This window comes from Macrobrachium nipponense, chromosome 21, assembly GCF_015104395.2.
Source record: "Macrobrachium nipponense isolate FS-2020 chromosome 21, ASM1510439v2, whole genome shotgun sequence".
NCBI lineage: Eukaryota > Metazoa > Arthropoda > Malacostraca > Decapoda > Palaemonidae > Macrobrachium > Macrobrachium nipponense.
The window spans coordinates 47650902-47675851 of record NC_087212.1 but is presented as its reverse complement, the minus strand read 5'-3'; the positions used below and the strand labels follow the sequence as shown (position 1 = coordinate 47675851).

At 43.8% G+C, this 24950-nt stretch overlaps 1 protein-coding gene across 1 annotated transcript in view; it reads right to left on the bottom strand.

The window, feature by feature from the left end:
• Nucleotides 1–22584, bottom strand: part of LOC135198015 (solute carrier family 49 member 4 homolog) — a 142354-nt gene extending 119770 nt beyond the window's left edge. Inside the window, 1 exon segment of the mRNA XM_064225366.1 lies at nucleotides 22430–22584. The gene's annotated coding sequence lies outside the window, so the exon portion shown is untranslated.
• Nucleotides 22585–24950: the final 2366 nt, after the last annotated feature.

Below are 24950 nucleotides of genomic sequence, written 5' to 3'. Positions count from 1 at the left end.
GACAGGAAAGGTAATCGAGTCTGGTTGTGTCTTCCTGCACCAAGAGGCTCTCAGGAAACAAAAACTGCAGAGGTCTCATGTGCAGTCTTCCCAACGTCACAAATTTCTCCACTGACGTCAATTTGCCCAGGAGCCTCATCCACTGATTGGCATAACTTACCTTTTTTGTCCAAGAAACTCCTGAACTGTCTCCAGACAGCCTTGAACCCTCTTCGGGACAGAAAAGCCCGAAAACTTGAGCATTCAGAATCATCCCCAAATAAAGGATGCTCTGAAATGGAACCAACTGGGACTTCTGTTTGTTGACCACATAATTCCTAACTTTCTGGCAAGATCCAGAGTTGTTCCAAGGTCCTTCATGCACCGACTCTCTGATTCCGACCGGTAGAAGAAAAGCCAATCGTCCAGATAGAGGGAGATTCTTACTCCTAATATGTGTAGCCAGCTTCCTATCGGGGATAGAACCCTGGTGAAAACTTGAGGAGCGGTCGCTAGTCCGAAGCAAAGCGCCCGAAACTGAAACACCTTGCCTTCGAACATGACCTCAGGTACTTCCGAGATTCGCGATGTATCGGAATGTGAAAATAGCGTCTTGCATGTCCAGAGAGACCATCCAATCCCCCTGTCTGATGGACTCCAGAACCGACCGCCGAGTGGTCTCCATATGAAATTTTGTTTTTTCTGGACATGCAGTTCAGGGCGCTCACATCCAAGACCGGCCTCCAGCCCCCTGATTGACTTGGGAACTACAAAAAGGCGATTGTAAAAGCCTGGAGGAAAATCCCCTTCTATCTGTTCTATCGCTTCTTTTGAGAACAAGCGCTTCCACTTCTGCGGCTAGCGCCAGAAATTTGTCTGAGCCCGGAGAGTATGCCTGGAATGGAATTGGCACAGGTGAGAGCGAGGGAGGTGAAACGAGAGGAATACGATAGCCGAACTTGAGTACTTGCACTACCCAGGCTTCTGCTCCTCTGTTTTCCCATTCCTTCCCAAACAGAGCCAGCCTGGCTCCACTGGTGCATGAAGAACCGCCGCTTTTTTCTTTCATTTGGAAGGTTTTGTTAACCTTGGCCGAGGCCTTAGATCTGAGTCGCAAATTCGATTTCGGCCGAAAGAAGCGCTTGGGTTTTCTCCCTCGAAAAGGCGCTTGGGCCAGAGGAGAAACCGAAGGAACACGTCTCCACAGGAGCTTTTAGGTCTCTTAGTAGACTGTGCCAGTAAATCCGAAGTAGATTTAATTTTCTTATCTAGCGCAGACGAAATGACAACACTACCTCGTCTGGAAAGAGGTTATCTTTCACAAAACAGGAGCAAACAAGAGAGCGAACTTCTGTTGGGACGTAACCTTTTAGAAGCAAAGGAGGCACCAAAGTTTGCCTTTTCTTAAGGGTGCCAAAGGCGATGAGCAGAAGCTAACTCATCACATCCTATCCCTAATGGATTTGTCCGCACAGGACAGAACACCAATCCAATCCTCCGCTAACTCCTGGGAAAAGAGAAGGACAGTCTTCGATCTTGGCCGCTAAAGCGCCAATAGTCCAATCAAGGAAAGCTAAAGAGACTTCCAAAGTTTAAATTGATTCTTTACAACGTGGTCCAACTCAGGCGCTGTAAAGAAAACTTTCGCTGCGGCGAAAGCAGATCTTCTAGAGGAGTCGATTAAACTGGAGAAGTCTCCCTGGGAGGAGGCAGAAACTCCCAGAGAAGGAGCTTCCCCAGTTACATAAAACCTATACCTCTTACGAAGCAAACTTAGAGGGAGGGTAAGCAAAAAGAGCCTTCCCTAAGTCTCTTTTCATAGACATCCATTTCTCCGTCTCTTTCAACGAATGTCCTAACCGCTTTAGATAGAACAAGTTTTGGGAGGAGAGGGTCTGAAGTTTTCCTCCTCATCAAAAATTCGAAGTTGGGGAGCGCGGAGCCGCTTTCCTCAAAATAATCTGGATAAGATACCAGAAGAAATCTAAGGAGACGTGACTAACACGAGAGGTGATGTGAATCCTCCTCATCTACTTCTTCTTCATTCTCCGATACCGCCGAATAAGTAGACGGAACTACAACCGGATCTGAAGGTTTCGAACCACCCTTGGACTCACTCATCCAGTTGGTTAACATCTCTAAACTGCTTGCGCAAAGGCGCCGAGAGACGAATCAAAAACAGTTAACGTAGGCTTGGAAGAGCCTAAAATGTTCAGCAGGAGGCGGAAAAACTACTTGCGCCTCGCTCGGAGCCACCGAAATTCGAGGCGAAACAGGCGCATCAGCGTAACAGACGAAAAAAAAAAGCGCCTAAAGAAACACCTTAGAACTGCTAGCTACAGCGCTAAAACCACAATCTCTACTAGTAGATGGAGCCGAAAAAGGCACAGATTGAGGCGACAAACGAGCCGCTAACGGCCGCGGGCGCAACCCTACTCTCAGGCTCCTTATAACCGCGCTTGACTGGAGGAGGCGAAGAATCGGCGCCTGAACGCCTCTTTAAGGGACGCGAAACGGGCGAATCTCGCCAAGAGCGCCGCGCGACCGGAGACGAATCGCTTGAATCATTCGAAGGCGTCTGACCGCAACACCTTTCCAACGCTTAACCAACCGAGCCCTGTTGAGGCGCAACAGGCTCAACAAGAGAGGCGCCTGTCCTGTGGGCAAATCCCGATCGACTCCCTTGGCCCTACTTCCGGTATGTCTTCTCCCCACCCCCGGTGCGGGGGGAGCTGGACAGTGACCTTTGTCTAGGAGACGTGTCAGGACAGACAGACGCACCCTCAACTACACTCTTACCTGAGGTCGCTTTCTCCAAAAAACGTCTTAACTGAATTACCAAGTTGCAAAACCGTATTCGCTAGTACCGGGAAAATTTCTGATCTAACCTCGATTCAGACTGGCAATGGTGTCGGAAGAAACTACACACGGGAAGCCGGAGAAGTGGTATTAGTAGGAGGAATAGGAGGTGTAGTTAAAGGAGACATAACAATTTGAGGAGAAACAGCAGAACAGATTGCATCGCAAGACGAAGCAGAGCTAAGTCTACTTTCCCCCTAAGCGCTGCTTTTCTAATTCTGTCTTTAGCTAATTTCTCCGAGTATGAACTAAAAAACTTCCATTGAGAATCAGTCCAATCACTACACTCGTTACATGTTCGATCTGCTGAACAAACCTGTCCCCTACACTTAACACATTTAGTTGTGAGAATCATATTCTAACTTGGATAATCTAGTTTTTTTACATCCTGAGATGCAAAACCTAAACTCCCACGACGGACTAGAATCCGACATGGCAACGCCTTAAATAAAAAGCAAAATAACAACAAGCAACGCCAAAAAGAGTACTTCACCATTCCGAAGATCAATTCCACCAGAAAAAAAGCGAAGCAAAGTCATCCAACCGCACCGACCACCGATGTTCACCGGACACGCCGCAGGAAAGAATTGGATTCACCTGGGCAGTTGTACCTGGTTCTCCCCGCGAGTGGAGGGAGATGACGTCATCACCACCAGTGTTGGCGACGCCGACGCGCTAATTTGAATTTAGTATCCTGCCGCTCGTGGAAATCACGGCTCTATAATTGTTCGGTAAGACACTACAATAAAATAGGAGGTTTAAAGCATTTTTATAGGGGTTCCAACTATTCGTGGGGTTCTAACTATTCTCCAGGGGGGGGGGGGGTGGGGGGGGGGGGGGGGGGGGGGAGGTGGGGGGGGAGACACCACTGTATGATCACATATAGCTTTGGGGCAGTGGATGAGTATTGTATTAAATGATCAAGATTTGGCACCATACAGTTTGAATGAATTTTCCATTTTGCGGGAAAAATGTTCATAGCTCCCTAAATCACTATTGACAACTCTTCAGATCACCCTATTAGTGTGAGTGAGCTGAGAAGCCCTCAGTCTTGGTCAAGGTACCTAAGGGAGAATGTCATCACAAATTCCCATCCAAGGATGTGTCGTAAATATTTTTACAATAAATAATGCTAGGAATTTCTTTTTCCCGGTTTTATTTCTTATCTTTTATGATATTGTTTTTTAAAAAATCAGAAAGAACGGTTATTTTTTTTAAACTGTCATAGGAAAAAAGGCCCGCAAGGGGTGAGAAATATTCACTTACAACTTCCCGTGGAAGGTGCAGACATTTAAAAAAAAAAATTTTCTTATACCATGTGAATATACATATATATCTTCTTCTTTCCATTGATGTTTTTTTTTTTTTTTTTTTTACTTTTTCTTCTGAGCTGGCCATCCTTAAATTTAGTCCGGTCATGGGTGTAGGCATTAGCATATATTGGTCCAGACTGTGAGGGTTAAGGAAGAAACTTTTTAGAATTCTGTCTCCTGTCTTACATATGGAAGATACAAAAATATGTTAAAGAGTTATTTGGTTGATGTTTAAGTTACATCCTATTAATAAGAAAACCTGATTAATGTGTGGACGTTAACATTTGGGCAGCCTACTTGACCATCCCTTCTGGGGCCCTAAAAAGACCCACATAGCCCCACTAGAATTTGGTAATAATAGAATAACACCAAGCAACACTTAGGGGGCCCGGCAGGAACCCTTATATATGGGGGTATAGGACAAAAAATGAAATTTTCATTATTAAAATGAAGTTTTATTGTATACTTACCGAACAATTATAGAGCCGTGATTTCCACGAGCGGCAGGATACTAAATTCAAATTTAGCGCGTCGGCGTCGCCAACACTGGTGGTGATGACGTCATCTCCCTCCACTCGCGGGAGAACCAGGTACAACTGCCCAGGTGAATCCAATTCTTTCTGCCCGTCCGTCCACCTAAGGGGAGGAGGGTGGGGTATAATCATAATGTTTCGGTAAGTATACAATAAAACTTCATTTTAATAATAACTGAAAATTTCATTTTTATTGTAGTGGTCTTACCGAACAATTTATAGAGCTGATTACACATTTATGGGAAGGTGGGATTCAGTGGACCACTAGTATTTTTAAATGGTTACATTTATTGCAATACCAGTAAACACTCAAGGTGTCTGTTGTACCTTACCTTGTAAGAGAGCTACAGCAGACTGTTTACTGCCTCTGGTCGGTGCTCTTCTTACTATTGTATAGGATTGGAATTGGAATTTGACCAAAGTTAGCCTCTACAGGAGTGGAATCCTTCCGTAGTTCAAGCGAGTCAAGGCTGACTGACGAGGATAGTAACAACAAAGATTGCCTTGTCCCTGGGCTAAGACCGCAGAAATTCAATCATACAAAACATTTGTCACCAACACCAGATTTAAAAACATATATACCCAACCATTGTAAAATCTGACCTAACAGACTGGTGAGTATCCCAGGTACTCAGTACCCCCAGAATCCCAGCTTCCCTTGAACTCGACACCTATTCAAGGTGAAAAGTTAGCATAGAGGTGACGACCCCCTGTTTGCCGTTTCTCCCCCCAACACCATGCCAGAAACCCCACCGGACCTAACGTTTTACAATTCTCGAAACCGTTTCTATCTCTTTGAGATAATGACTCGCAAAAACCGAATTCGATCTCCAGAACGTCCTCTGAAGAATCGAAGCTAAAGATAAATTCTTTCTGAATGCTAAAGAGTTGCCACTGCTCTAACCTCGTGAGCTTTAACTCTCAGAACGGAAAGAAAGATTGTCGTTCTCGGACTGCGAGTGAGCTTCCCTGATAAGCTCTCTAATAAAGAACGATATAGCATTCTTAGAAAGAGGACGAGAGGGATTTTGAACCGAGGTCCGAGCTTAGAAGATTGTCCTCTAATACCCTTAGTGGCAAACAACAGATACTGCTTAATAGCCCTGACTGGACATAAGAGCCTTTCTTCCTCCTCATGTCCAACACCAAATCAGATAAAGTTTCCTTACACAAAACTCCTCGGCCAAGGATTTAGAAGGATTCTCATTTTTTGGCTAGTCAAAGATACCGAAAAATACAGCATTGCCTTGAGAGAAACCGACTCTTTTGTCTATAGCGTGCAATTCGCTGACACGCTTAGCAGAAGCTAGTGCAATAAGAAGAGTGCCTTCTTAGTCAAGTTCCTGAGTGAAGCCGACTTCAAAGGCTCAACGGTGGCCCCATGAGGAACTTAAGCACACCATCTAAGTTTCCAAGCCACTGTATCTTGCGGGAGCTTAGTGGTTTCGAAAGACCTAATGAGGTCCGACAGATCTGAATTTGGAGGAAATATCCAAACCTCGATGTCGAAAAACCGAAAAAGAAGAGCATGGCTCTATATCCTCTGATCGTCGAAGGAGCCAGTTTCTTAGAGTTTTCCTAAGAAATAGAAGAAAATCTGCTATTTTCTGTTAAAGAGGTCGCGAGAAGTAGAGACTTTTTTTTAGCACTTCTACCACCACTCTCTGAAAGATTCTCCACTTCCCCTTGATAGAGTTTGTTAGAAGACCTCTCTCTACAACGAGCGATAGCTTCTGCAGCTCTTCTTGAAAAATCCTTTTGCTCTGACAAGATTCCGGACAGTTCTGAACCCGTCAGAGCTAGAGCGGACAAGTTTTGGTGGAACCTCTTGAAGTGAGGTTGTTTTTGAGAAGCCACTTCTCTGGAGGAAGAAGTCTGGGGAAGTCTACTAACAACTGGAAGAAGGTCCGGGAACCACTCTTCCTGGGCCAAAAGGGAGCGATTAACGTTAGCGTTACATTGCTGTGCGACATGAACTTGTTTCAGCACCTCTCTTATTAAGACCGAACGGAGGGAATGCATAAGCTTCCAAACCCGACCAATCCAACAGCATTGCGTCCACCGACCAAGCTAAGAGGATCTGGGACTGGAGAACAAAAGAGAGGAAGACGGTTGTTCCTTGATGTCGCGAACAGGTCTATTGACGGTCGTCCCCAAAGGCGCCAAAGTTTCTGACAAATCTTGTTGTCCAAAGTCCACTCCAGTAACACTTGCTGTTGACGACTTAACTTCGTCCGCCAGGACGTTCATCTTTCCGGAACAAATCTCGGGACTAGCTGAACCTTCGCTTCGTTTGACCACAGGAGGAGATCCTTGGCTACTTCGTACAGAGAGAAAGACTGAGTCCCCCCCTGTTTCCACGCACATACGAGAGAGCCGTGGAGTTGTCGGAATGCAACTGCCACTACTCGACCTTCTACTAAGCTCCGAAACTGTCTGAGCCCCAAGAAAATTGCTAACAGTTCCTTTACATTTATGTGGAACTTCTTCCTCCTTCTCCGACCAAGCCTCCTGAAGTCCGTTTGATGTTTCCCAGTAGGGCTCCCCAACCTGTTGTCCGATGCGTCGGAAAAGAACTGTAGGTTCGGGAGGAGGTGGGTCGTAAATCTAACCCTTCTTCCAACCTTGCTCGAGAGAGCCACACCTTAGGTCCTCTTTATTTGATCTGTGACAGGAAAGGTAATCGAGTCTGGTTGTGTCTTCCTGCACCAAGAGGCTCTCAGGAAAAAACTGCAGAGGTTCTCATGTGCAGTCTTCCCAACGTCACAAATTTCTCCACTGACGTCAATTTGCCCAGGAGCCTCATCCACTGATTGGCAGAACTTACCTTTTTGTCCCAAGAACTCCTGAACTCGTCCTCCAGACAGCCTTGAACCCTCTTCGGGGACAGAAAAGCCCGAAAACTTGAGCATTCAGAATCATCCCCAAATAAAGGATGCTCTGAGATGGAACCAACTGGGACTTCTGTTTGTTGACCAGAATTCCTAACTTTCTGGCAAGATCCAGTTGTTCCAAGGTCCCTTCATGCACCGACTCTCTGATTCCGACCGGAGAAGCCAATCGTCCAGATAGAGGGAGATTCTTACTCCTAATATGTGTAGCCGACTTCCTATCGGGGATAGAACCCTGGTGAAAAACTTGAGGAGCGGTCGCTAGTCCGAAGCAAAGCGCCCGAAACTGAAACACCTTGCCTTCGAACATGAACCTCAGTACTTCCGAGATTCGCGATGTATCGGAATGTGAAAATAAGCGTCTTGCATGTCCAGAGAGACCATCCAACCCCACCCCCTGTCTGATGGACTCCAGAAACCGACCGAGTGGTCTCCATATGAAATTTTGTTTTCTGGACATGCAAGTTCAGGGCGCTCACATCCAAAACCGGTCCTCCCATCCCTGATGACTTGGGAACTACAAAAAGGCGATTGTAAAAGCCTGGAGAAAATCCAATTCTATCTGTTCTATCGCTTCTTTGAGAACAAGCGCTTCCACTTCTGCGGCTAGCGCCAGAAAAATTTGTCTGAGCCCCGGAGAGAGTATGCCTATGGCCCGGAATGGAATTGGCACAGGTGAGAGCGAGGGAGGTGAAACGAGAGGAATAACGATAGCCGAACTTGAGTACTTGCACTACCCAGGCTTCTGCTCCTCTGTTTTCCCATTCCTCCCAAAACAGAGCCAGCCTGGCTCCCACTGGTGCATGAAGAACCGAGCTTTCATTTGGAAGGTTTGTTAACCTTGGCCGAGGCCTAGACTGAGGTCGCAAATTCGATTTCGGCCGAAAGAAGCGCTTGGGTTTTCTTCCCTCGAAAAGGCGCTTGGGCCAGAGGAGATACCGAAGGAACAGTCTCCACAGGAGCTTTAGGTCTCTTAGTACTGTGGCCAGTAAATCCGAAGTAGATTTCTTATCTAGCGCAGACGAAATTGACAACACTACATCCGTCTGGAAACGAGGTTATCTTTCACAAAAGGAGCAAACAAAAGAGCAGACTTCTGTTGGGACGTAACCCTTTTAGAAGCAAAGGAGCACCAAGTTGCCTTTTCTTAAGGGTACCAAAGGCGATGAGCGAAGCTAAACTCATCACATCCTACTAATGGATTTGTCCGCACAGGACAGAACCCACCAATCCAATCCTCCGCTAACTCCTGAGAAAGAGAAGGACAGTCTTCGATCTTGGCCGCTAAAGCGCCAATAGTCCAATCAAGGAAGCTAAAAGACTTCCAAAAAGTTTAAATTGATTCTTTACAACGTGGTCCAACTCAGGCGCTGTAAAGAAAACTTTCGCTGCGGCGAAAGCAGATCTTCTAGAGGAGTCGATTAAAACTGGAGAAGTCTCCCTGGGAGGAGGCAGAAACTCCCAGAGAAGGAGCTTCCCCAGTTACATAAAACCTATACCTCTTACGAAGCAACTTAGAGGAGGGTAAGCAAAAAGAGCCTTCCCTCCCCTAAGTCTCTTTTCATAGACATCCATTTCTCCGTCTCTTTCAACGAATGTCTAACCGCTTTAGATAGAACAAGTTTTGGGAGGAGAGGGTCTGAAGTTTTTCCTCCATCATCAAAAAGTCGAAGTTGGGGAGCGCGGAGCCTCGTTTCTCAAAAATAATCTGGATAAGATACCAGAAGAAATCTAAGGAGACGTGAATAACACGAGAGGTGATGTGAATCCTCCTCCTCTACTTCTTCATTCTCCGATACCCGCCGAAGAAGTAGACGGAACTACAACCGGATCTGAAAGGGTTTCGAACCACCCTTGGACTCATTCATCCAGTTGGTTAACATCTCTAACTGCTTGCGCAAAGGCGCCAGAGACGAATCAAAACAGTTAACGTAGGCTTGGAAGAGCTAAATGTTCAGCAGGAGGCGGAAAAACTACTTGCGCCTCGCTCGGAGCCGCCGAAATTCGAGGCGAACAGGCGCATCAGGCGTAACAGACGAAAAAGCGCCTAAAGAAACACCCTTAGAACTGCTAGCTACAGCGCTAAAACCACAATCTCTACTAGTAGATGGAGCCGAAAAAGGCACAGATTGAGGCGACGAACGAGCCGCTAACGGCCGAGGCGCAACCCTACTCTCAGGCTCCTTATACCGCTTGACTGGAGGAGGCGAAGAATCGGCGCCTGAACGCCTGCTAAAGGGACGCGAAACGGGCGAATCTCGCCAAGAGCGCCGTGCGACTGGAGACGAATCGCTTGAATCATTTGCCAAAGGCGTCTGACCGCAACACCTTTCCAACGCTTAACCGAGCCCTGTTGAGGCGCAACAGGCTCAACAAGAGAGGCGCCTGTCTGTGGGCAAATCCCGATCGACTCCCTTGGACTTCCGGTATGTCTTCTCCCCGGTGCGGGGGGAGCTGGACAGTGACCTTTGTCTAGGAGACGTGTCATGGACAGACAGACGCACCCTCAACTACACTCTTACCTGAAGCCGCTTTCTCCAAAAACGTCTTAACTGAATTACCAAGTTGCAAAACGTATTCGCTAGTACCGAAAATTTCTGATCTAACCTCGATTCCAGACTGGCAATGGTGTCGAAGAAACTACACGGGAAGCCGGAGAAGTGGGATTAGTAGGAGGATAGAGGTGTAGTTAAAGGAGACATAACAATTTGAGGAGAAACAGAAGGAACAGATGCATCGCAAGACGAAGCAGAGCTAAGTCTACTTTCCCTAAGCGCTGCTTTTCTAATTCTGTCTTTAGCTAATTTCTCCGAGTATGAACTAAAAACTTCCATTGAGAATCAGTCCAATTCACTACACTCGTTACATGTTCGAATCTGCTGAACAAACCTGTCCCCTACACTTACACATTTAGTGTGAGATCATACTCTAGCTTGGATAATCTAGTTTTACATCCTGAGATGCAAACCTAACTCCCGACGGACTAGAATCCGACATGCAACGCCTAAAATAAAAAGCAAAATAACAACGCCAAAAAAGAGTACTTCACCCAATTCCGAAGATCAAATCCACAAGAAAAAAGCGAAGCAAAAGCATCATCCAACCGCACCGACCACCGATGTTCACCGACGCCGGCAGGAAAAGAATTGGATTCACCTGGGCAGTTGTACCTGGTTCTCCCGCGAGTGGAGGGAGATGACGTCATCACCACCAGTGTTGGCGACGCCGACGCGCTAAATTTGAATTTAGTATCCTGCCGCTCGTGGAAATCACGGCTCTATAATTGTTCGGTAAGACACTACAATAAAAATGAATAATCATGAAAAAATTCATGGAGCTTCATATGGCAATTGAGAACATGTATACGAAATATTTTGTCAAAATTCCTCTTACTTTCGTAGTTACAGGGTAATTAGTAAACATAACTCAATAACCTCTGACATTCTCTTCCATTTACGTTTGTTTATCTTTGTTTCGGCAACAATTTCATCACGCGAAAGAGGAAAATACAAGGAAAACATCTTGCTAACATACAGAAGGAGAAAATTCACTGTAATAAGCCAAGTTAGTGAAGGGGAGAGAGAGAGTTGCGTAGGAAGGAGTGCCCTGTCTTGCCTCACGCAGTGCCCCAGGCTACGATATATGAGCAAAGGGATCATCATTTATGATTAAATTATGATAAATATGAAATTTTCATTATTAAAATGAAGTTTTATTGTATACTTACCGAACAATTATGAGCCGTGATTTCCCACGAGCGGCAGGATACTAAATTCAAATTTAGCGCGTCCGGCGTCGCCACACTGGTGGTGATGACGTCATCTCCCTCCACTCGCGGGAGAACCAGGTACAACTGCCCAGGTGAATCCAATTCTTTCTGCCCGTCCGTCCACCTAAGGGGAGGAGGGTGGGTATAATCATAATTGTTCGGTAAGTATACAATAAAAACTCATTTTAATAATGAAAATTTCATTTTTATTGTAGTGTCTTACCGAACAATTATAGAGCTGATTACACATTTATGGGAAGGTGGGATTTCAGTGGACCACTAGTATTTTTTAAATGGTTACATTTATTGCAATAACCAGTAAACACTCAAGGTGTCTGTTGTACCTTACCTTGTAAGAGAGCTACAGCAGACTGTTACCTGCCTCTGGTCGGTCTCTTCTTACTATTGTAGAGGAATTGGAATTTTGCCCAAAGTTAGCCTCTACAGGAGTGGAATCCTTCCGTAGTTCAAGCGAGTCAAGGCTGACTGACGGAGGATAGTAACAACAAAGATTGGCCCTTGCCCTGGGCTAAGACCAGAAATTCAATCATACAAAACATTTGTCACCAACACCAGATTTTAAAAACATATATACCCAACCATTGTAAAATCTGACTAACAGACTGGTGAGTATCCAGGTACTCAGTACCCCCCAGCTTCCCTTGAAACTCGACACCTATTCAAGGTGAAAAGTTAGCATAGAGGTGACGACCCCTGTGCCGTTTCTCCCAACACCATGCCAGAAACCGCCACCGGACCTAACGTTTTACAATTCTCGAAAACCGTTTCTATCTCTTTGAGATAATGACTCGCAAAAAAAACCGAATTCGATCTCCAGAACGTCCTCTGAAGAATCGAAGCTAAAGATAAATTCTTTCTGAATGCTAAAGAAGTTGCCACTGCTCTAACTCGTGAGCTTTTAACTCTCAGAACGGAAAGATTGTCGTTTCTCGGACTGCGAGTGAGCTTTCCCTGATAAGCTCTCTAATAAAGAACGATATAGCATTCTTAGAAAGAGGACGAGAGGGATTTTGAACCGAGGTCCAGAGCTTAGAGATTGTCCTCTGATACCCTTAGTGGCAAACAGATACTGCTTAATAGCCCTGACTGGACATAAGAGCCTTTCTTCCTCCTCATGTCCAACCAAATCAGATAAGTTCCATTACCACAAAACTCCTCGGCCAAGGATTAGAAGGATTCTCATTTTTGGCTAGAAAGGTCAAAGATACCGAAATACAGCATTGCCTTGAGAGAAAACCGACTCTTTTGTCTATAGCGTGCAATTCGCTGACACGCTTAGCAGAAGCTAGTGCAATAAGAAAGAGTGCCTTCTTAGTCAAGTTCCTGAGTGAAGCCCGACTTTCAAAGGCTCAAACGGTGGCCCCATGAGGAACTTAAGCACCACATCTAAGTTCCAAGCCACTGTATCTTGCGGGAGCTTAGTGGTTTCGAAAAGACCTAATGAGGTCCGACAGATCTGAATTGGAGGAAATATCCAAACCTCGATGTCGAAAAACGAAGAGAGCATGGCTCTATATCCTCTGATCGTCGAAGGAGCCAGTTTCTTAGAGTTCCTAAGAAATAGAATAAGAAAATCTGCTATTTCCGTTTAAAGAGGTCGCAGAAGTAGAGACTTTAGCACTTCTACACCACTCTCTGAAGATTCTCCACTTCCCTTGATAGAGTTTTGTTAGAAGACTCTCTCCTACAACGAGCGATAGCTTCTGCAGCTCTTCTTGAAATCCTTTCGCTCTGACAAGATTCCGGACAGTCTGAACCCTGTCCAGAGCTAGAGCGGAAGTTTTACAAGTTTTGGTGGAACCTCTTGAAGTGAGGTTGTTTGAGAAGCCACTTCTCTGGAGGAAGAAGTCTGGGGAAGTCTACTAACAACTGGAGAAGGTCCGGGAACCACTCTTTCCTGGGCCAAAAGGGAGCGATTAACGTTTAGCGTTACATTGCTGTGCGACATGAACTTGTTTCAGCACCTCTTCTTATTAGACCGAACCGGAGGGAATGCATAAGCTTCCAGACCGATCCAATCCAACAGCATTGCGTCCACTCCGACCAAGCTAGAGGATCTGGGACTGGAGAACAAAAAGAGAGGAGACGGATTGTTTTCCTCGATGTCGCGAACAGGTCTATTGACGGTCGTTCCCCAAAGGCGCCAAATGTTTCTGACAAATCTTGTTGTCCAAAGTCCACTCCAGAGGTAACACTTGCTGTTTGACGACTTAAACTCGTCCGCCAGGACGTCATCTTTCCCGGAACAAATCTCGGGACTAGCTGAACCTTCGCTTCGTTTGACCACAGGAGGAGATCCTTGGCTACTTCGTACAGAGAGAAAGACTGAGTCCCCCCCTGTTTTCCGCACGTACGAGAGAGCCGTGGAGTTGTCCGGAATGCACTGCCACTACTCGGCCTTCTACTAAGCTCCGAAACTGTCTGAGGCCCTAAGAAAATTGCTAACAGTTCCTTTACATTTATGTGGAACTTCTTCTCCTTCTCCGACCAAGCTCCTGAAGTCCGTTGATTTCCCAGTAGGGCTCCCCACCTGTGTCCGATGCGTCGGAAAAGAACTGTAGGTTCGGGAGATGGGTCGTAAATCTAACCCTTACTTCTTCCAACCTTGCTCGAGAGAGCCACCACCTTAGGTCCTCTTTTATTTGATCTGTGACAGGAAAGGTAATCGAGTCTGGTTGTGTCTTCCTGCACCCAAGAGGCTCTCAGGAAAAACTGCAGAGGTCTCATGTGCAGTCTTCCCAACGTCACAAATTTCTCCACTGACGTCAATTTGCCCAGGAGCCTCATCCACTGATTGGCAGAACTTACCTTTTTGTCCGAAGAACTCCTGAACTGTCTCCAGACAGCCTTGAACCCTCTTCGGGGACAGAACAGCCCGAAAAACTTGAGCATTCAGAATCATCCCCAAATAAAGGATGCTCTGAGATGGAACCAACTGGGACTTCTGTTGTTGACCCAGAATTCCTAACTTTCTGCAAGATCCAGAGTTTGTTCCAAGGTCCTTCATGCACCGACTCTCTGATTCCGACCGGAGAAGCCAATCGTCCAGATAGAGGGAGATTCTTACTCCTAATATGTGTAGCCAGCTTCCTATCGGGATAGAACCCTGGTGAAAACTTGAGGAGCGGTCGCTAGTCCGAAGCAAAGCGCCCGAAACTGAACACCTTGCCTTCGAACATGAACCTCAGGTACTTCCGAGATTCGCGATGTATCGGAATGTGAAAATAAGCGTCTGCATGTCCGAAGAGACCATCCAATCCCCCTGTCTGATGGACTCCAGACCGACCGATGGTCTCCATATGGAAATTTTGTTTTCTGGACATGCAAGTTCAGGGCGCTCACATCCAAAACGGCCTCGGCCACCCCCCAGCCCCCTGATGACTTGGGAACTACAAAAAGGCGATTGTAAAAGCCTGGAGGAAAATCCCCTTCTATCTGTTCTATCGCTTCTTTGAGAACAAGCGCTTCCACTTCTGCGGCTAGCGCCAGAAATTTGTCTGAGCCCGGAGAGTATGCCTGGAAATGGAATTGGCACAGGTGAGAGCGAGGGAGGTGAAACGAGAGGAATACGATAGCCGAACTTGAGTACTTGCACTACCCAGGCTTCTGCTCCTCTGTTTTCCCCATTCCTCCCAAAACAGAGCCCAGCCTGGCTCCCACTGGTGCAATGAAGAACCGAGCTTTCATTTGGAAAGGTTTGTTAACCTTGGCCGAGGCCTTAGACTGAGGTCGCAAATTCGATTTCGGCCGAAAGAAGCGCTTGGGTTTTCTCCCTCGAAAAGGCGCTTGGGCCAGAGGAGAAACCGAAGGAAACAGTCTCCACAGGAGCTTTAGGTCTCTTAGTAGACTGTGCCAGTAAATCCGAAGTAGATTTCTTATCTAGCGCAGACGAAATTTGACAACACTACATCGTCAAAATGGAAACAGAGGTTATCTTTCACAAAGGAGCAAACAAAGAGAGCAGACTTCTGTTGGGACTCTTTAGAAGCAAAGGAGCATACCGCCTTTTCTTAAGGGTACCAAAAAGCGATGAGCGAAGCTAACTCATCACATCCATCCCTAATGGATTTGTCCGCACAGGACAGAACACCAATCCAATCCTCCGCTAACTCCCTGGGAAAGAGAAGGACAGTCTTTCGATCTTGGCCGCTAAAGCGCCAATAGTCCCAATCAAGGAAGCTAAAGACTTCCCCAAAAGTTTAATTGATTCTTTACAAACGTGGTCCAACTCAGGCGCTGTAAGAAAACTTTCGCTGCGGCGAAAGCAGATCTTCTAGAGGAGTCGATTAAACTGGAGAAGTCTCCCTGGGAGGAGGCAGAACTCCCAGAGAAGGAGCTTCCCCAGTTTTTTGATATAAAACCTATACCTCTTACGAAGCAACTTAGAGGGAGGGTAAGCAAAAGAGCCTTCCCTAAGTCTCTTTTCATAGACATCCATTTCTCCGTCTCTTTCAACGAATGTCTAACCGCTTTAGATAGAAACAAGTTTTGGGAGGAGAGGGTCTGAAGTTTTCCTCCTCATCAAAAAAAAGTCGAAGTTGGGGAGCGCGGAAGCCGCTTTCTCAAAATATCTGGATAAGATACCAGAAGAAATCTAAGGAGACGTGAATAACACGAGAGGTGATGTGAATCCTCCTACTCTACTTCTTCTTCATTCTCCGATACCGCCGAAGAAGTAGACGGAACTACAACCGGATCTGAAGGTTTCGAAACCACCCCTTGGACTCATTCATCCAGTTGGTTAACATCTCTAACTGCTTGCGCAAAGGCGCCAGAGACGAATCAAAAACAGTTAACGTAGGCTTGGAAGAGCCTAAATGTTCAGCAGGAGGGCGGAAAAACTACTTTGACTTGCGCCTCGCTCGGAGCCGCCGAAATTCGAGGCGAAACAGGCGCATCAGGCCGTAACAGACGAAAAAGCGCCTAAAGAAACACCCTTAGAACTGCTAGCTACAGCGCTAAAACCACAATCTCTACTAGTAAGATGGAGCCGAAAAAGGCACAGATTGAGGCGACAAACGAGCCCGCTAACGGCCCGCGGCGCAACCCTACTCTCAGGCTCCTTATACCGCTTGACTGGAGGAGGCGAAGAATCGGCGCCTGAACGCCTCTTTAAGGGACGCGAAACGGGCGAATCTCGCAAGAGCGCCGGCGCGACCGGAGACGAATCGCTTGAATCATTCGAAAGGCGTCTGACCGCAACACCTTTCCACGCTTAACCGAGCCCTGTTGAGGCGCAACAGGAGGCTCAACAAGAGAGGCGCCTGTCTGTGGGCAAATCCCGATCGACTCCCTGGACTTCCGGTATGTCTTCTCCCCGGTGCGGGGGAGCTGGACAGTGACCTTTGTATTTGTCTAGGAGACGTGTCATGGACAGACAGACGCACCCTCAACTACACTCTTACCTGAGGTCGCTTTCCCCCCCCTTTTCTCCAAAAACGTCTTAACTGAATTACCAAGTTGCAAAACCGTATTCGCTAGTACCGAAAATTTCTGATCTAACCTCGATTCCAGACTGGCAATGGTGTCGGAAGAAACTACACGGGAAGCCGGAGAAGTGGGATTAGTAGGAGGAATAGGAGGTGTAGTTAAAGGAGACATAACAATTTGAGGAGAAACAGAAGGAACAGATGGCATCGCAAGACGAAGCAGAGCTAAGTCTACTTTCCCTAAGCGCTGCTTTCTAATTCTGTCTTTAGCTAATTTCTCCGAGTATGAACTAAAAAACTTCCATTGAGAATCAGTCCAATCACTACACTCGTTACATGTTCGATCTGCTGAACAAACCTCCGTCCCCTACACTTAACACATTTAGTGTGAGAATCATATTCTAACTTGGATAATCTAGTTTTACATCCTGAGATGCAAAACCTAACTCCCGACGGACTAGAATCCGACATGGCAACGCCTAAATAAAAGCAAAATAACAACAACGCCAAAAAGAGTACTTCACCAATTCCGAAGATCAATTCCACAGAAAAAAGCGAAGCAAAGTCATCCAACCGTACCGACCACCAATGTTCACCGGACGCCGGCAGGAAAAGAATTGGATTCACCTGGGCAGTTGTACCTGGTTCTCCCGCGAGTGGAGGGAGATGACGTCATCACCACCAGTGTTGGCGACGCCGACGCGCTAATTTTGAATTTAGTATCCTGCCGCTCGTGGGAAATCCACGGCTCTATAATTTGTTCGGTAAGACACTACAATAAAAAATATAGTTTTGGTTTATTATACACCCCCCCCAAAAAAGAATATACATTCATAATAATCATTATTTATTAACATTGTCTTTATAAAAATACAAAGGAAAACTTTGAACGCCTGTATCTCAAAACTATAGTTATTGACCTTCAAAATCTATCTTCTCACTTAGTTTTAAAGCTATAACATTGGAATTTGGTATATAACTCAGAAAGACATTATAAAACAATCAAACCAAGCCCTTTTTTCCTATTTTAGTTTCATCTTTTTTTTATATAAATTTTTTTCTCCTGATTTATAGGGTTTATTTTTTTTACCATAATGAAAAATTCATATCTAGCAAAAAAAATGACTTTTAGAAAAAAACTCCTCATTCGATTGGAGGTCTACATCAAGTCTATATATGGTAGTAATCCCACTTCTTAATATTAAATATCAAGGGAGGAGATAGAATTTGAAAAATGGTTATTTTCGGAATAAATTGCCCTGGTGTCACAAAACCGAAGGTCAGAGGCGAAAATCATATACGGTTTGGAGATGTCCCAAGTCACCTTATTAATTAAGTGGTATAAATATCAAAGTCCTGTCCTTAAAAAATGACATTAGCCAGCCAGCCCCCTTAAGCTTTGTTTGTTTACTTTAACCATGTTAAAGGGGGATAGCACAGATTAGCACCCCAAGTTACACTATCTTATCCCAAGCATCATCTGCTTCAATTAAGAGAACCAACAAAATTGAGTAAAAAGTGCCCAATTTTGACGAAGTCATCTTCATAAACTCTGAAGGGTGAGTTTTATGCACATCAGCTTTACTACCACAAGGTTAAACTCAGGACAGTTTCAAGAAATCATACATGACTTAATTCTGACAATGGAAGCCTGATAATTGAGTGACATCCTCACTAGTGTTGACCTGAGTACACCCCCCTGCACCGACCAAAAAAGACAAAAAAATTGTGTTTGTATTTGTACTTGTAAACAATAAAGCAAGGACCTCCAACTCAAAAGTTCAGCTAAATCCAGAAGTTAGATTATGCAGTTATATACTGGGATTTCTGCTTTCCTTTACATAAGTAAAATCTGTGATAAATGCAATTACAACTCATTGTGTATGCTAGTTGAAACTCGCAACACTTGAAAACATGATTTTTCTCAATACAGTATTGAGTCTTAATTTACAAATTTATAAACAGACATCTTCCTTTTAAAAAAAAGTAGATGTTAGTAAATATATATATTTTGAATATTTCCATGCAAACCTGAAGTTCTTTACATAGGATTTTTAGCTTGCGAACACGAGCTGGAACAGCCATTCAAACTTATTGACACAGTAGTAAAATATCAAAAGGCAAAGGGGAGCCTTACCCACCTGTTATTCAGCATTCCAATTTGCTTTCCAGGCTAAGTACTAGAGTGAGGGTTGGCTGAGTTGAGTCATTAATGTAAAGAACTTCAGGTTTGCATGTTAGGAAACATACAAATTCCTTTTGATTCAAATTTGCAATTTTTTCCTATACAAATACAAATAGGAGACCAATCCATTGGTGGGAAGAATCTGAGTACTCTCTGAACCGACTGGGTTTGCCCAATCTAGGGTGTTCCCTTCTTGGTCCATTTCAGAACAGAGGAAGTAACCCCACGCCTATAGCGTACTGCACATCTGGGATGTAGGAGATGCTAGACTTCTGGACCAATAAGTATAAACGGTTTGTACACCATTACTCAATCAGGCTGTAAGAATTCATAGTAAAGTGTCAGACACAAATAAAACAGGTAAATAAAATCAATGAGCTTGCTTTACTGTCTGTCCTCCTCCCCTTGAAAAGAGAGGAGGGGGTATGGCATCCCTTCATTGCCAATGAAAAGACTGATGTTCAGTTACATAGCTAACTCGCACTCACGTCAGTTCAGCTTCAATATGGAATGGCACTCTGACTCTGTTTACTGGAAAGGAAGGAAGAAAATAGCAAGGAAAAACTGCAGATAATGCCCAAGTATGTACTTCCCTAAGGGTATCTGATTTGCTAGCATGCTTAATGACTTCTAGAAGAAGCAGACCCTGCACCTTGGCATCCAAATCCTGGTGTACAGGACCCTCGGATCTATTCCAGGTGCTGAAAACGCAAGATGCCCCTACTGTAGGAGGAGGTCTGTCGAAAACCACCACGGGACTGTTCCATGATTGAATTTGTCATTTGGGTTATAAAAAGAAAAAATGTAGAAAATAAACGTAAGAATTCAAATGAGAATAATTCAAAATATAAATAAAAAGTGAAGGAGTGTGCGTGTTACTGTGCCTAGGATTCAATGTAACCAACACCTCAGTTGTTGCTTTCTATCTCTCTCATTAGCGTATCTCAGTACTGTACATATCCTTCAACAAAATAATGATTTCTATCATCAAATAAATTCTTTAGGTACTTACCCTCTTTCATTATCTTTATCTACAGCCACTCACTAGTTTGACAAGTGTTAAAATTGAAACAATTGTTAACGAACACTCCCAGTACATAGTTACCCCCCCCACTCCTTGGAGGGTGTAGGTAAAACAGCGAATGTTTTGATGGTAAATTCTTCTCTTAATCTCTTAAGAGGGAAGGAGGGAGGGATCTCAATGATAGAGGGTAAGTGGTGCCTAAAAAATTCATTTTATTATAAAAATAATTATTTTTGAGATGAAACTTACCCTCTATCACTGGCTGATTCCAACACAGTGCTGGAAGAGGGTAAGATTTCCCTAAAAACAAATGATCAGATAGAAATATCCTTATCGTTGCTTAATTGATGTGGGGTAAATGACTGAGCGGCGAAATAGTGGCCACCTTCCTGAAAAAGTACTTGAATTTGCTGCCATGAGCATCAATCAAAAGTTTTGGTCCATCCAAGCAGCTTATCCAGACCTCTACACTCCTTTCAAAGTAAGTGTTTTCTCCTAAATTACAAAACAATGGCATAATTCAAGTGCTTTTTAGGGAAGTGGCCATGTTACAGGAGAGGTGGCTGCTATGTTGCTGCTCAGTCATTTACCCAATATGACCCTATGGCAAGCACTAGTCAGATGAGGATCTTCATCAGGTGAGGTCCACTATTGCAAGGAGGTGGAACATGGACCCTGAATAAAGTACGTATAGCATTGATTGAGATTCTGCAACATGGGATAGAAAGTTAGGCCTCTGTGTCTCAGGCCTGCAGAGCTGATGAGAGCTAAAACCACAACTAAACATGATCCTTATTTGAGTCGCTGTGGCACTTCACACCCCTAAACAATACCAATTTTGCCTGAAAATGGTTGTTCTTAATCAGCTCAAGTTAGCTTTCTCCAATAAGGAGCAATGGCTCTGCAACATAACTCCAATATACTATTTACTTTAACGAGCTTCATTTGCACCTACCTATGAGAAACAAAACAAATACCACTCAGCATAATAATGTAGAATATGATATAGAAAACCCTCAAGTAGTTAGAAGGGAACGCAAAGTTACATTTCCTCTGTGCTGCCAAGCCTTGACAGTCTAGAGAGAGGTGCTGATTTGTTTGTATAGTATTTTTACATTGTATGGAACCAGTGGTTATTCAGCAATGGGACCAATGGCTTTATGTGACTTTCAAACCACATCAAGAGTGAACTTTTATCACCAGAAATACACATTTCTGACATCTCAATGGAATGCCCGAGAATCGAACTTGTCGTCGCCAAAGTGGCAGGCCAACACCAAGCTAACCATGCCACTGAGGTGCTGAAAGAGGTGCTGATGAAAACTAATTGATGTAGCTGTTGCTCTGACATTGTGCAGTTACATCTTCAAAACGGAACAATCCTCTAGAGACAGTACATACTATGCTTCCCGAAATAAAAATTAATAATGAAAGCCATGGCATTCTAAGACCTAAGAACCTAATGATTAGTGGCCCTACTTTTTACACGACAAAATGTAGGCCGGTTACCAAGGTCTGAGCGCATGCAGAGTAGGAAGACGGGTAAGCCAGAACTGACTGAGAAAACAGACCAAACCTAACCTTTCCTATAGCCTAATGCTGTGTCCTAACCTAATCAGAGCTTACCTACCTATCCTGGCAAAGGGTGTCACGGTCTTGACTTGGCCAGGGGGGTTTCACCCCCTCTACACCTCCATGCAATACTGACTACCTACTAGCTATCGGATAGAGATTGGCGGGACTACCCTAATTTCCAATCGGCACAGGGTCTGACACTGGGTACACCTTAACCAAAAAACCTTAAGCTAACCCTTTGTTACCATCCTAACCTGTACTAGGATGCCATGCCCTGACCTAGTTGGGGGAGAGGTGGCTTCCCCCTGACCCCCCCTCAAAAGTAACACTAGGTAGGTATAAAGTTACTAACTTTTTTGTGGATTGGCAAACTGGTGGAAACTGATCTGGCAGGTTACTTTTCGGGTGGTTTAACCAAGGGCACGAGTAAGTTCACCACTTCTATTGAAGTTTTGGCTAGGAAGCCAAATTACCAACCAATAAGGTAGGTACCTATTATCTAGGTAGGTAGCTAGGTAGTACCCTATATCCTCGTTAACTAGGATAGCCTAATGGATAAGATGAGGTTTGGCTTTTTTTCACGGTCATTTTAGAACTAGGAAAGTCGCCTCCTGCCTAAGAATTGAAAAGCTTCAAGCAAAACTCGAAACTAGGGTAGCTACCTACCTAGCCTATACTAGGCTAGTACGGACATTTCTCAGACCTTGATACCTAGGTATAGGCTATAGGTAGGTACCATATTTACGTTTTAGTAATCTACGACAGAAATAATAAAAATGCACGAAAAGCAGAGATACAACGATAGAACAAAGATAGGCACTTTGAACATATGACAAAGTTGACTGTCCTACCTTGAACGAGAGAGCGACTTAGTCAGCTGACGCCTGACATCCGAAGGCAACAGGATCTGGTTCTTTGTTTAGGTACTGTTTATTTTCCTCCTTCCTTTCGGACTCAGAGAAAATGACAAACAGGTTTAAAATGGTTGAGTTTTGTATGTACATTTCATCTCCACAGGCCACATTATGTCACTTGATATAATAAAATTTATTACAAAATTACAAGATATATGTAAAATAATTATAATATCAAAATTTAACACTTTCAAATTCAACCAATGTGATATGGAGCTTATCTTGTCACTGGAAAATTTCTCAGCGAAACAACAAGCACATTTAAAGGGTATTACATAAACAATCATAAATTAACTTTCGCAATAACGAAATCCCATATTCCAGGATACAGTACACTATAGAACTGGTAAAATCTAGTTCCATCTCCTGCAGAGCTAAAGCTTTATAAGTAAATATTTCGCTGAATATAGTAAAAAGATGTTCCTTTTCTCTCTTTGTATTGTCTGAGATGCAGGATAGATCAGGAAAAAAATCCGAGAGAAATGTGAAACATTTTCACCCATTTTCACAATGAAGCCGCCACCACCGTAGAAGGATGTATAAAGTTATACTTAAGTCTTGAACGTCTTAAACCTTTGGCTGCTTGACCTCCCTCTCTGCCATGAACGAAAATAAAACTTTATTCATCTTAGAGCGACTGCAGAATCATAAAAATATAGTCTTATATTAAGAATAAACGACACGGATACAAGTAGTTAGATTTAGCCAACCTTGCGCTGGCACTGGCTCGTGCTTTTAAGCAGCCTGCAATACACACACGGATATACATTTTTCATTAAAAATGTGACAAATACAAATTTAAATTTCAATACACGATGAAAAGTATACAGAAATAAATAAAACACGGAGCCATCTATATTATTATTATTATATTTGGAGCCTCGTGCAAGATCAAAGACTTACCACGAAAGCATCCCCAAAATGTACTTGAGGAAAGGTGTGAAAATCCAAGAAGAATATACAGATAATTGAGTGCATATATATATATATATATATATATATATATATATATATATATATATATATATATATCATATATATATATATATATATATATATATATATATATATATATACCTATATATAAACAGAAACCAAACTCAGAAAACTACGACAATGCAGAATGGGGCTTATAATCAGCATTACAGCACCTCTTAAACTCATGACACCCCAAAGACAGATTCACAATATGAGAAAGCACTATGTGTATCTTTTTAGTTATTTTTCTGTCCAACAACGATAGTTTAGGGGCAGTGAAGTTCACGATTAGACTTGCTTAGGGACAGCATCTCATATTCCTGCCTGTTACAAATACATAAAAAGAAGGTAGTACCTTGCTTAAACGAAGCTTTGTACGTAACGACCTTTGAGGGGCGATTTGCCGCTTCAACCCTCGATTATATTGAACGGTATGGCACACTATAATAATATAATAAAATGCCAAGAGAACAAATCATACGCATGCAATCAATTCACAGAATAGTTTAAACTTGTTAATCGAATTAAGGGGCAACGATAAAAGACTTAGGCTGGATAAAAACAAAACAAAAAACTATCTTAACTTTCTATAAATTCTTTTGGAGGCTTCTTGCCCAGATGAACTCGAATTCAACTCGAGCAATTCTGGCAAAAATTTGGAAAGTTAACGTTCAGCGGTTTTAGCTAAATGGAATGGGCATTTTTTTATTTTTTTTTAATTTTTGGTGGGGAAGCACAATACTCGAAAGCTGTCTAATTCACGCATGAACGTCCGTCATCATCATTTAGGAATAGTGGGAGTGTGAGGGAGGAGGTTGAAGGCGGATAGTTACTAAGAAACAAATTTCAAATGAAAAAAAAAGACACCCCCAGGCATGACAATAAATCGTATGTCCACAGATAGCCGTAATGGGGTTTATATGGGATTTAACTGTAACTTTTTATCTGTAAAAGTTCATTGTTCATCTACATTTGATTCAGTTAAAATGCTCTTATCTCTTGTTTGGGTAGCCTATAGAAAGATAGTCTATAATGATGTGGATGTTATCGATCGCCCCGATAATAAAGTGCTCGACACATTTAACACTACTACCTCGTTATCTCTTGTGATGTAAAATGTTAAGATTCAAAGATAGGGAGGGGAATAATAATAGATGCGCCAGTACACGGCGTGTATCAAGCATGTACTTGCGTCCATAAACATCAGACGGTACATACAAGCTTATCAGCTGGAAGAGTCCTTTACAGAATGCTGGTCACGATTCACGAAGGGAGCAGAACTGGCATCACACTAAAGTGGATCCGATATCTCAAGAAATTGTGTAGTAGGTACTACATACTCTGTGAATATAATTCAACTTCGGTACTGTAACTTGACGTCACAACAGCGGTCTATCCGTGCGCGTGATAGCCGTCCTGTATCCTCGAACCTTTCCAAAGTAGCTGCAGGTGTCTTTCAGTTTTGACATTTCCTCTGAAT